Genomic DNA, 12,171 nt, shown 5'->3' with positions numbered 1-12,171 from the left:
ACACACACACACACACACACACACACACACACACACACACACACGTGCCCTTCCCACTTATAGCACACACTATGGTGAAATCTGTAGTTCAAAGTCACCCTGTCCCCAAACTCTTTATGATGAGTCAGCACTGAAGCTGCATCTGACTTTACACCATTCTCTGGTATAAACAGCTTAATTCATTTAATGTCTGATCAAAAAAATTTAAATAAAAGGCCATTCTACATATCTATATAATGCCATAAGTTTATAGAATTTTCTAAGGTAAGGAACCTTGGAAGATCATACAGTGCACTCCTTTATTTTATAATAAATTTTTTTAAAATACAGACCTAGAGAGATTGATTTGCCCAAAGCTTACAGTACAAGCTTACAAATTAGTCTCTTTACTGGTAAGTATTCTTTGCAAAGTAACAAGCTAACACCTAGTATTGATCAGATACCAAAAGGAAAAAAAATATTTAAAGGTTTTCACATGCAGATTATTTTTTTAACTTAAAGTTCTGTTTTAAACTCAGCATACGATCATGCTGCTTTTCCTACTAACAACAATTAACTTTCACTTATAAAAATGTCAGCAGCGGACACTTAGATTATGATAAACATTTGTTCTCAAAGTAAAGATAATTTGGTTTTAGATTTCACTTAAACAGAAGAGCAAAGAATATTTACTCTAAAAGTCCCCCACTTGTTTTTGGTTTTTGTTAAAACCCTTTCTTCCCCCTCCCCATGCTTTCTCCTCTTTTGTACTAAAGTTCTCAAATGCATGAGATGGAGGAACAATACCACAATACAACTGAAGGCTTCCTGCAGTCATTATTCTTAAGACTTGAGAACTTTCAAAACACTGCTTGGGTTGCTTTGAAATTCCCTCTTTCAGATTTTTCCTCCTTCATGGAACTTCTATTTACAAGAATGACTTCGAAAATCTCTTGATGCACCCAATCAAAATTCTCTAAGCAAACTAAAAATGCTAGCCTTAGATATGAAAGCGGGATGTAAATGCCTGAAGTTTGGTTTGGTTTGGCACCAATCTAAAAGCATAGGACAAAAAGAAAGAAGTACGAGTATATTTCTGACCAAGCATAAGAACAGTTGTTTTTTTTTTATCATATGTATAAATTAAACCTGTTTCTGAAAAATTCCATATTTATATAGAGTGTCTCAAAGTTAAAGACTACAATATTACCATCACTTTTTTCTTTTAACAATACCATTTAGAGACATAAAGGTTTAAAACTACATTGAGCTGAAAAGGGCCAAGTCTGCTACTACTGTAAGAAAATTTCATACTAAAATGAAATATATTCATTTATATTTAAACGTTGTTGGGGACAAAAAAAAATTATCAGCAGTAGTCACCTGAAAACCTGGGGAATTTCCCATTTCCTCTGACACACTTTGATGGTGGCAGTACTTACTAATAAACTTATCAGGTTGTTGAGATAAACCAATGCAGCTATTCAAGACACTGGGGGGAGGGAGGTATAAATCAACTGCCTAGCTCAACATGGGTTCTTTTCTTCTTAAAGGCAAAAGCATTAAAAACAGAAGGTTCATGAGTAACAACTTGTCAAATTGTTACAATAAATAGAAAATTTTCCAACAACTCTAACACCTCTAACAAAAACAAAAAGACCAATTTTAAACAAAATTTAATAAAGCCTAATCCCAGTACAACAATTTAGCTAGTCCCCTGGAGTTTGTTATAATGGGATTTAACCTGTACACTCAACATTCAATTAACCATAAGGCTTATCCTAATTGAGGATTATGCTGACTTCTGCAGTCCTTTCCCATCTATCCATCTACCACTCCAATTTAGCTGCCATAGCTACCAAAAGCAAAGCCCCAGGGAGCAGATTATCCATTACTCTGTGATACCCAAGCCAATACTCCCTTGTCAGCATTATGTGGAAAATCAAGAGTTAAATTTAGTAATCTAATCAGCTGATTTCCAAAAAGTGAAGCTTCATAACCTTCACTCACAGCCTCTAACCAAGGAAATGAAACATTTCAACAGAATACCTTCATAAGAACAGCAGACAAATAAAGTCACATCCTTTCCTAGAACATATCAAAAAATTAACAGAAAAGAAAAAATACGACACAGATGTTCCTAACAAAAAATTTTTTAAAAAAAGCTAAATAGAAAAGACACTAGGGCCGGCCCATGGCTCACTTAGGAGAGTGTGGTGCTGATAACACCAAGACCATGGGTTTGGATCCCTATACAGAGATGGCCGGTTAGGCACTGGGTGAGCATGGTGCTGACAACACCAAGTCAAGGGTTAAGATCCCCTTAACAGTCATCTTTAAAAAAAAGAAAAGAAAAGGCACTAATAATCCATTTGCTCTTAGAACATTATTTTAAATAGGTAAAACCTTTTTGACAGTCAGGTCAGACTCCTCTCCTCTGCCTCTAGGCCGCAAAGCTTACTACACAATTAGTTAAATAAACCTTTATTACCGCTCCCACTGTAAATTGACCTAGGCCAGCAGTACCTACCAAACTGAATTAATGTTGACAAAGTTAGGAACTGGCAGTATACATTCTAAGAAAATTATCCAGTTTGTGGATAAATCTGCCTTCTCGATACTGTAGGTCTTCCTATCTGCTCCTGCTGTGTATCTTCTGGCCATTTTCCTGTTCATTTAACAACTCTCCACCAGAAGGAAGGAGAGGGAAAGACAATTAAATTCAAGTCAATTCCATCATATGTTAGAGGGCTGAAAATAAGGTTAGGCTGTGGATAAATTATATTCTAACCCCAAAATCATCTTTTCCCAGAGACCCTCTCAGAAAAAACAATGGACCAAATGAATTTACCCAGCAAATACTAACAAACTAATGGAATAAGCCTCATTACAAAAGCCTCCTCCACTTTGTGAGATGTTCACTTTGTAATCCCCTCCCCCACTCCAAAAAGCACTTCTAAAATGGGAGAAAATGTCTATATTTTACTTCAGCACTCAAATCTCAAAACTATCCCCGAGAATCTAAGCTAACATACGTCACCTTTTTCTCTCGATCTGTTGAACTATGAGAAAAAAAAGAAGAAAAAGTTAACATACATTTCCAATACTAATTTTCTGCTCCCAGAGCTTAATAATGCAAAAAAGAAGTATTCTGTACCATGAAGTATAATAAATTCAAAACAAACTGGTACAGGTAATCTGATTTAACCTATGAGAAACTATAGTACTTCTTCAATCATGATCAACAACTCTCCTGTTTTTCTAGTACTAGGTAGCATTAACAGTAACAATTGTATTTAATTGTGGCCAATTTGCTCTGTAGACAATCAGCCACTGGAGGCTATACTCATTTTAGACTTACAACAAATTAAGTTTTCAAAAGTACCCTACATCCTCTGGCCAAGATTTAAAATTATATGGTCTAAAACATTGCAAAAAGAAACCCTAAAGCCATTTATTTTAACAACAAATGAGGGACAGGACAATAGTAGGGTTTTTTAGTTTTGTTTTGTTTTTTAAATCTTACACTATTGTCCAAACTAAAAGATATTTTTAAATTACTCTTAAAAAGACTTCTCAAGGGGCCGGCCTGTGGCTCACTCGGGAGAGTGCGGTGCTGATAACACCAAGGCCACGGGTTCGGATCCCATATGGGGATGGCCGGTTTGCTCACTGGGTGAGCGTGGTGCTGACAACACCAAGTCGAGGGTTAAGAGCCCCTTACCGGTCATCTTTTAAGAAAAAAAAAAAAAAAACTTCTCAAAAACATAGTAATCTTCAAGTTAAACAGAACTACTCTAAAACCATACTGTAATGCACAAAAGACTAAATTCTTAAAAAAAAAAAAAAAAAAAAAAAACTTTTTCTCTTTAATGTAATGTCCCTGACATAGCAAGGAAGCTTTTTTCAAAAGATCAGTCAAGAAAACACTAAGCAACCATTTCAAGAACAACTTTTTATTTACAAATCTCCTAGAAAAAGGGTCCAGGGTCCAACAGTACACTCACTCCTTACTGAGTGAATGCTAACTTATCTGCTTAGGGGGTTGGGGGTGCTTACAGAAATAATTTTTACATGGGGGAGGGGATGCACAGTACAATCACTTTCAAAATATAGTGAAGTTATTTTTATATAATCTCTAATAATCCACCTCTAATATCACTGAATTTTTAGTGAACTGTTTTTTAAAACAACTATTCTAAGACTTAGAAAAATGGAAACCTTGTTGATTATGCTGAAACCGTTTTGCATTTTCAAAGCCTCTGTAGTTAAGGAATATTTTATGATTGAAACATTTCCTATAACTGCTGTAGAAACGTTACAACCTTCCATTTAATCCACAATCCCCATCTCCAAAATGTACTTCTATATGTCAAATATACCAAAGGCTAGCACACGCCTTTTTTCTTTTTTCAATGCTGATTGGACAATTAAGTCATTTCTATCGATACATAAAATACCCCTGTAATTTGGGATCACAGGCAATTTAGATTACCGCTCATTTAAATGCAGAACCTGAAGCAACCTCCAGTGACAGGAGCTATAGTGTTCAATATCATTTTACATGTTACAAACAGAGGCTTCATCTTACCTACAAACAATGAACCCTGGCAGGATTCTTCATCCTAAAGCCCCAGATTGTTATTTCTTTAAGGGTGTCAATAGATAAGGCAACAAACCAATAAGTTAAGACGAGCTATTCTAATACCTACCAACATTTTTTTTTAAGACAGTAAAAAGAAAACAGTATTCCCACCACATTTTCCCTTTCTTCTATTCATATTATTACCCTGCTTTTAGTATCCAACAGGGGTGTGTTACAAATGAAAATCTTAAAATAATTATTCCAAAGACCAAGGATACTCTATAAACCATTAACAGTCGTTACCTCTGAGAAGGAGAAATTGGAGGGTTTGGAGTGGAAGATTCATTTTTAAAGGTTTTTGTACCTTTCCAATTGGCTATCATATGGAATTCTAAATAAACAATAATATGAAATTTTTTCAAGAACAAACAACAGTTCACGAACTTACGAGTTTCCATTGACATTTTAGCTTACGCAGCATTTGCTAAAATAAAGACCTACGATTTTTCCCCCCAATCATCCACTAAACAACCTGCTGCAACAAATACTGAAGCTTCCTTGCAGCCATGGATCGGTTAGGTGGATCCGAGGAGAGGCATTTAAATCAAGGAGATGCAGCAATCTCACGCGATACGACTACTCCTCTCACTCATCTCATTCAACTCCATTTAAAACCACTGCAGCGAGACAGCTGGTACTAGCCTTCCTGTTTCTTTACAGTACAAGCTTAATAACAAAAATAGGTTGGCTTTAAAGCGCTGCTCAAAAACTGCAAAAAGGAAGTCTTCACATTCGGGAGGGAGAAAAAAGTTTCGACTTCGAAGCAATCTCATGCCTTTCGTGTCATTCCAATTGGGAATCCCGATCTCTTGCCAGCGAGATTCCAAAACGATGCTCTCTCCTTCTCACAACTGCTCTTTTGGTTAACTTTTCCACCTAGACACCCTCAAACTGCCTAGGAAGAAACTGAGCCTCCCAACCACTCGTGGCTCTTTTTTTTTTTTTTTTTTTAAGGCACGCGCAAGGCAAACAATTTAAATCATCACAAATTGAATCAATGTACGTAAGATGATTAGAAATGGGGAAGGCAAAATAAAACAGTAATAATAAAGACGGCCAAACCCCAAATCTAATCCAACTTCCCACTTGCTATTTCCCAGCCTTCACACCAGAGGTAGTAAAATGCCTTTTTATTGAGAAAACTGCTGAGAATCTACCCGAGCCCAAAATGGAAATCCTGCAGTTAATTCGTGTTAAAATATTTTTTAAATGCCCAAGTGCAGGAAGAAGCACAGCAACAAAATCCAACCCGATTCTGAGCAAGGCTTGGCGGCTAAGGTGGGGGTCCGAGCGGCTTTCCCCCCCCCCCAATCCTTCCGAATAACTGCAAAGGACCCAAGGCAGCCGGAGAAAGGGGACGCGGGGAGCTCTCAAAAGCAGCCCCGAGGGCTGAGGGAGGTAGGAGGAAGATAAAACTTTAGGGACAGCAGGGGAAAGTGGGCCCCGGAGGTTTTCCCCCCAAACTCCTCGGGTGACCCCTCCGCGCAGGGACCCTCTCGGACATACGTGCCTGTTGCCGCCCGACCTCGGCTTTCCTCCTCCGGCCGCGGACGCCCCCAGACTGCAGGGAAGCTGCGCGGCCCCGACACCCCAAAAGTACCTCAGCGTGCCCCCCGCCCGGCGCGCCCCTCAGCGCCACGGCGGAGCCGAAGCCGCTGGCTCGCGGCAGCCCCGGGGACTGGCCCTCTTCCCCCCGCCTCGCACTCCACCCCCTTGCCCGCCGCCGCCTCCTCCTTTATCTCCACTCACCGCCCGCCGCCATTTTCCTCGCAGCTCAGCTTTAAGTCGGAAACTCGCCGCTCAGCTCACAGCCGCCACCGCCGCCGCCACCACCGACTCAGCCGCAGCCGCCGCTGTCGCTGTGGAGGGGCTAAGGCGGCAGCGGCTGAAGCCGCGGCGCGGGGGCCACTGGGATATGTAGTCCCGTGGCCACGCCCAGCACTACCGGTCCCAGGGGGCCTTGCGCGGCCGGCCGAGGGTTCCAGCGCCTAGACCCCGGCTTCCGTGGCGGAGGGTGCGGCCACGCGGGACCCTCCGGCCGCCTTCTCTCCCCACCACCTGAGAACCGCTGCGGGGTCCGGAGAACTGGAATGCATTCCTAGCCCTGCCTTTAATTTTTTTCATCCTTGCCTTCGTCCAGTAATATCCAACATTCATGGAGTGTTTATTGTATGCCCAGCACGGATCCTCAAAACAAGCATCCTTTAGGGACAGTGATCATCCTCATTTTCCGTATGAGCAAACTGAGGCACAAGGTCAGAAGCCACGAAGCTGTTCATTAGATGCTAAAGTCACTGGGTGAGAGGTTGTTGGGCAACAGTATATTCACAGTATATTCAGCCTTGAAGTATCATCCCACGGAGTATTTATGACTTACAACAGGGAACAGCTTGCTTTACTCGTACAATGTAGAGATTTGGCAGACGCCACCTTTACCAAGTGATGGATGGATCCTGATAACGACGCGATGGGGAAGGCATTATGCCACCTCTACTATTCTCGCCAAAAAAAAAAAAAAAACATAGCTAACATGAATCCAACCATGGAAAAAATAATCAGACAAATCTAGAATGTGGAACATTCTACAAAACTAGCCTGGACTCTTAAAAATACCGAAACATGAAAGAAGTGAAAACCAAATACAATAGGTGAGACTCGACTGAATCTAGGATAATTTTTCATATTTAAAAAATGGGGATTTATTTGTGGACTTTATATTAGATAATAATATTGAATCAGAATTAAATGTCCTGAATGTGAATAAAATAAAATAATCCAACTACTTACTAGCTCCAATGTCACCACCATCATTTCCCACCTGGACTATTGCAATAGCCTCTTCACTGTTCTTCCTGCTGTCTATTTTCAACACAGCAGCCAGAGGGATCCTGGTAAAAACCAAGTCAGTTTCGGTCCCTTCCAAAATCCTTGCAGTAACCTGGAAAGCCCCACACAACCTGCCTCTCACCCTCCTCTTACCTCTTAAAGCTCATAACCCACTTCTCTTCCACTCACTGCTGTTGTCCAGGTACACTGGATTCCTTGGATGCCTCCAGCATGCTTAGCATAATCCGGCCTCAGAAACCTTGCATTTGCTGTTTCCTCTGCCTAGAACACTTTTTTCCCAGAAAATTCAAATAACCCACTCTGTGGTCATTGTCCAAACGTCACTTCTTCAGTGAGGCTTTTTCTAATGTCTCTATTTCAAGTTCCTGCCTGCTCTGATCCCAGCTTTCCCTATCCTTCTTCCCTGTTTCATTTCTCTACAAAGCACTTTTTATCTTTGGAAACACTACACCACGTATTTTTGTTTACTTGGTATTTTGTTGTCTCTTTTCCTCACAAGAATGAAAAGCTCCATGAAGTTAAGGTCTTGTCTCATTTGTTCCTTGATGTATCCTCAGCGCCCACTACAGAGCTTAGCAATAGCATGTACTCACTCAATATTTGCTGCACAGATGAATTCACTCTGTCATCCAACAATGAATAATAAATACTGTGTTAGATGCTGAGAATCCAGGAATGGCACACTAAGACCTGCATGGTCTTTCCTCTGAACAGCTGCAGCCGTCTCCCAGCTGCTTTCCTCGTTTGTCCCATTGGCTCTCTACAGCCACTCCCCAGAGAGTAACCAGAGGGATCTTTGAAAAATCATATATTAAATCATGCCACTTCCAACCTGAACACCTTTCAATAGCACCCTATTGCATGTGGGATAAAACCTAAACCCTAACTGATTTGGTCTGTGCTTCTCTCTCTGATCTCAATAAATATATCTCTCCTCATTTCTCACCCCATGCCAGACACTAATATTCCTGAACATGCCAAGCACATTCCTGCCTCAGGACCTTTGCACTTGCTGTTCACTTTTCTGGAATTTTCTTTCTTCCCAGCTTGCTCTCTATTGTATTCAGATCTCTGCTGCAATGTCTCCTCCTCAGGTAGAACTTCTAAAGCACTAAACATCGGTGCACGTGCACACACGCACACATGCACACACAGTCACATCATCCTTTCTTTTTTTTCTATTTTCTTTTTTTTTCTTAATTTTATTTTGTCGATAAACAATTTGGTTGATTATTGTGGCCCATGACCGAAATCTCCCTCCCTCCTCCCTCTCCCCTTTCCCACCCAACAATGTCCTTTCTGCTTGCTTGTCGTATCAACTTCAAGGAATTGTAGCTGTTCTGTCTTCTTCCCCCCACCCCCCGGTTTTGTGAGTGTGTGTGTGTGTGTGTGTGTGTGTGTGTGTGTGTGTGTGTGTGAATTTATTTATTTATTTTTAGCTCCCACCAATAAGTGAGAACATGTGGTATTTCTCTTTCTGTGCCTGACTTGTTTCTCTTCATATAATTCTCTCAGGGTCCATCCATGTTGTTGCAAATGGCAGTATTTCATTCGTTTTTATAGCTGAGTAGTATTCCATTGTGTAGCTATACCACATTTTCCTTAACCACTCATCCGATGATGGACATTTGGGCTGGTTCCAACTCTTAGCTATTGTAAAGAGTGCTGCGATGAACATTGGGGAACAGGTATACCTTCGACTTGATGATTTCCATTTGTCTGGGTATATTCCCAGCAGTGGGATAGCTGGGTCATACGGCAGATCTATCTGCAATTGTTTGAGGAACCTCCATACCATTTTCCATAGAGGTTGCACCATTTTGCAGTCCCACCAACAATGTATGAGAGTTCCTTTTTCTCCGCAACCTCGCCAACATTTATCGTTCAGAGTCTTTTGGATTTTAGCCATTGTAACTGGGGTGAGATGGTATCTCAGTGTGGTTTTGATTTACATTTCCCGGATGCTAAGTGATGTTGAGCATTTTTTCATATGTCTTTTGGCCATTTGTATATCTTCCTTAGAGAAATGCCTACTTAGCTCTTTTGCCCATTTTTTAATTGGGTTGCTTGTTTTTTTCTTGTAAAGTTGTTTGAGTTCATTGTATATTCTGGATATTAATCCTTTGTCAGATGTATATTTTGCAAATATTTTCTCCCACTCTGTTGGTTGTCTTTTAGCTCTGTTAATTGTTTCTTTTGCTGTGCAGAAGCTCTTTACTTTGATACAATCCCATTTGTTTATTTTTCCTTTGGTTGCCCGTGCTTTTGGGGTCATGTTCACGAAGTCTGTGTCCAGTCCTATTTCCTGAAGTGTCTCTCCTACGTTTTCTTTAAGAAGTTTTATTGTTTCATGGTGTGTATTTAATTCCTTAATCCATTTTGAGTTGACTTTAGTGTATGCTGAAAGGTATGGGTCTAGTTTCATTCTCCTGCATATTGATATCCAGTTATCCCAGCACCATTTGCTAAAGAGGCAGTCTCTTCCCCAGTGTATAGGCTTGGTGCCTTTGTCAAAGATCAGATGGCTGTAGGTGTGTGGGTTGATTTCTGGATTCTCTATTCTATTCCATTGATCAGTGTGTCTGTTTTTATGCCAGTACCATACTGTTCTGGTTATTATAGCTTTGTAGTATAGTTTAAAGTCAGGTAGTGTTATGCCTCCAGCTTTATTTTTTTTGCTCAGCGTTGCTTTGGCTATGCATGGTCTTTTGTTATTCCATATAAATGTCTGAATAGTTCTTTCCACTTCTGGGAAAAATGTCATTGGAATTTTGATGGGGATTGCATTAAATTTGTATATCACTTTGGGTAGTATGGACATGTTCACTCTGTTGATTCTTCCAATCCAAGAGCATGGGATATCTTTCCATCTTCTTGTATCCTCTCTAATTTCTCTCAGCAGTGGTTTGCAGTTCTCATTATAGAGATTTTTCACATCCTTGGTTAACTCAATTCCTAAGTTTTTTTTTTTTTTTTTTTTTTGGTGGCTATTGTAAATGGGCAGGCTTTCTTGATTTCTCTTTCTGCATGTTCACTATTGGAGAATAGAAATGCTATGGATTTTTGTGTGCTGATTTTGTATCCTGCTACTGTGCTGAAATCATTTATCACCTCCAAGAGTTTTTTTTTAGAGGCTTTAGGCTGTTCGATATATAGGATCATGTCATCTGCAAACAGGGACAGTTTGACTTCATCTTTTCCAATCTGGATGCCCTTTATTTCCTTCTCATCTCTGATTGCTCTGGCTAGTACTTCCAACACTATGTTGAATAGGGGTGGTGAGAGTGGGCATCCTTGTCTAGTTCCTGTTCTTAAAAGAAAAGCTTTCAGCTTTTCCCCATTCAGGATGATGTTAGCAGTGGGTTTGTCATATATGGCTTTAATTATGTTGAGATACTTTCCCTCTATACCTAACTTATAGAGGGTCTTTGTCATGAATGAGTGTTGAATTTTATCAAATGCTTTTTCGGCATCTATAGAGATGATCATATGGTCCTTGTGTTTGATTTTATTAATATGCTGTACCACATTTATTGATTTGCGTATGTTGAACCAACCTTGCATCCCTGGGATGAATCCCACTTGATCGTGGTGAATAATTTTACATATGTGTTGCTGTATTCTATTTGCTAGGTATTTAGTGAGGATTTTTGCATCTATATTCATCAAGGATATCGGCCTGTAGTTTTCTTTTTTGGTTATATCTTTACCTGGTTTTGGTATCAGGATGATGTTTGCTTCATAGAATGAGTTTGGGAGATTTGCGTCTGTTTCAATCTTTTGGAATAGTTTGTAAAGAATCGGTGTCAATTCCTCTTTGAATGTTTAGTAAAATTCTGCTGTGAATCCGTCTGGTCCTGGGCTTTGCTTTGTTGGCAGCTTTCTGATAACAGCTTCAATCTCCTTTATTGTTATTGATCTGTTCAGATTTTCTACGTCTTCATGGGTCAATTTTGGGAACTTGCGTGTGTCCAGAAATTTATCCATTTCCTCCAGATTTTCAAACTTGTTGGCGTATAGTTGTTTGTAGTAGTCTTGAATGATTCCTTGTATTTCAGATGAATCAGTTGTAATATCGCCTTTTTCATTTCTAATTTTTGTTATTTGAATCTTCTCCCTTCTTTTTTTTGTTAGCCATGCTAATGGTTTCTCAATTTTATTTATCTTTTCAAAAAACCAACTTTTTTTTTTTTTTTTTTTTTTTTGTCTTTTTCGTGACCGGCACTCAGCCAGTGAGTGCACCGGCCATTCCTATATAGGATCCGAACCTGCGGTGGGAGCGTCGCTGCACTCCCAGCGCCGCACTCTCCCTAGTGCGCCACAGGCTCGGCCCAAAAAACCAACTTTTTGATTCATTGATCTTTTGTACTGTTTGGGGCGTTTCAATTTCATTCAGTTCTGCTCTGATCTTAATGATTTCTTTCCGTCTGCTAACTTTAGGTTTGGATTGTTCTTGTTTTTCTAGATCTTTAAGGTGAAGTGTTAGGTAGTTCACTTGCCATCTTTCCATTCTTCTGAGGTGAGCATTTAATGCAATAAATTTCCCCCTTAATACTGCTTTCGCAGTATCCCACAGGTTTTGGTATGATATATCATTATTTTCATTAGTTTCAATAAATTTTTTATTTCCTGCTTGATTTCTTCTTGGACCCATATGTCATTAAGTAGAATGCTGTTTAATTTCCATGTGTTTGTATAGT

The 12,171-nt window shown here is 39.8% G+C and overlaps 1 protein-coding gene across 6 annotated transcripts in view; it reads right to left on the bottom strand.

The window, feature by feature from the left end:
- NCOA3 (nuclear receptor coactivator 3) overlaps positions 1-6,488 on the bottom strand; it is a 132,631-nt gene extending 126,143 nt beyond the window's left edge. For all 6 annotated transcript variants that reach the window (XM_063091310.1, XM_063091292.1, XM_063091318.1 and 3 more), the window contains exon 1: positions 6,374-6,488. The gene's annotated coding sequence lies outside the window, so the exon portion shown is untranslated. The remainder of the gene's footprint in view (positions 1-6,373) is intronic.
- Positions 6,489-12,171: the final 5,683 nt, after the last annotated feature.

The sequence above is a fragment of the Cynocephalus volans genome, chromosome 1 (assembly GCF_027409185.1).
Source record: "Cynocephalus volans isolate mCynVol1 chromosome 1, mCynVol1.pri, whole genome shotgun sequence".
Classification (NCBI taxonomy): domain Eukaryota; kingdom Metazoa; phylum Chordata; class Mammalia; order Dermoptera; family Cynocephalidae; genus Cynocephalus; species Cynocephalus volans.
The sequence above is the reverse complement of the archived record's forward strand: the minus strand, read 5'-3'. Positions and strand labels throughout refer to the sequence as shown.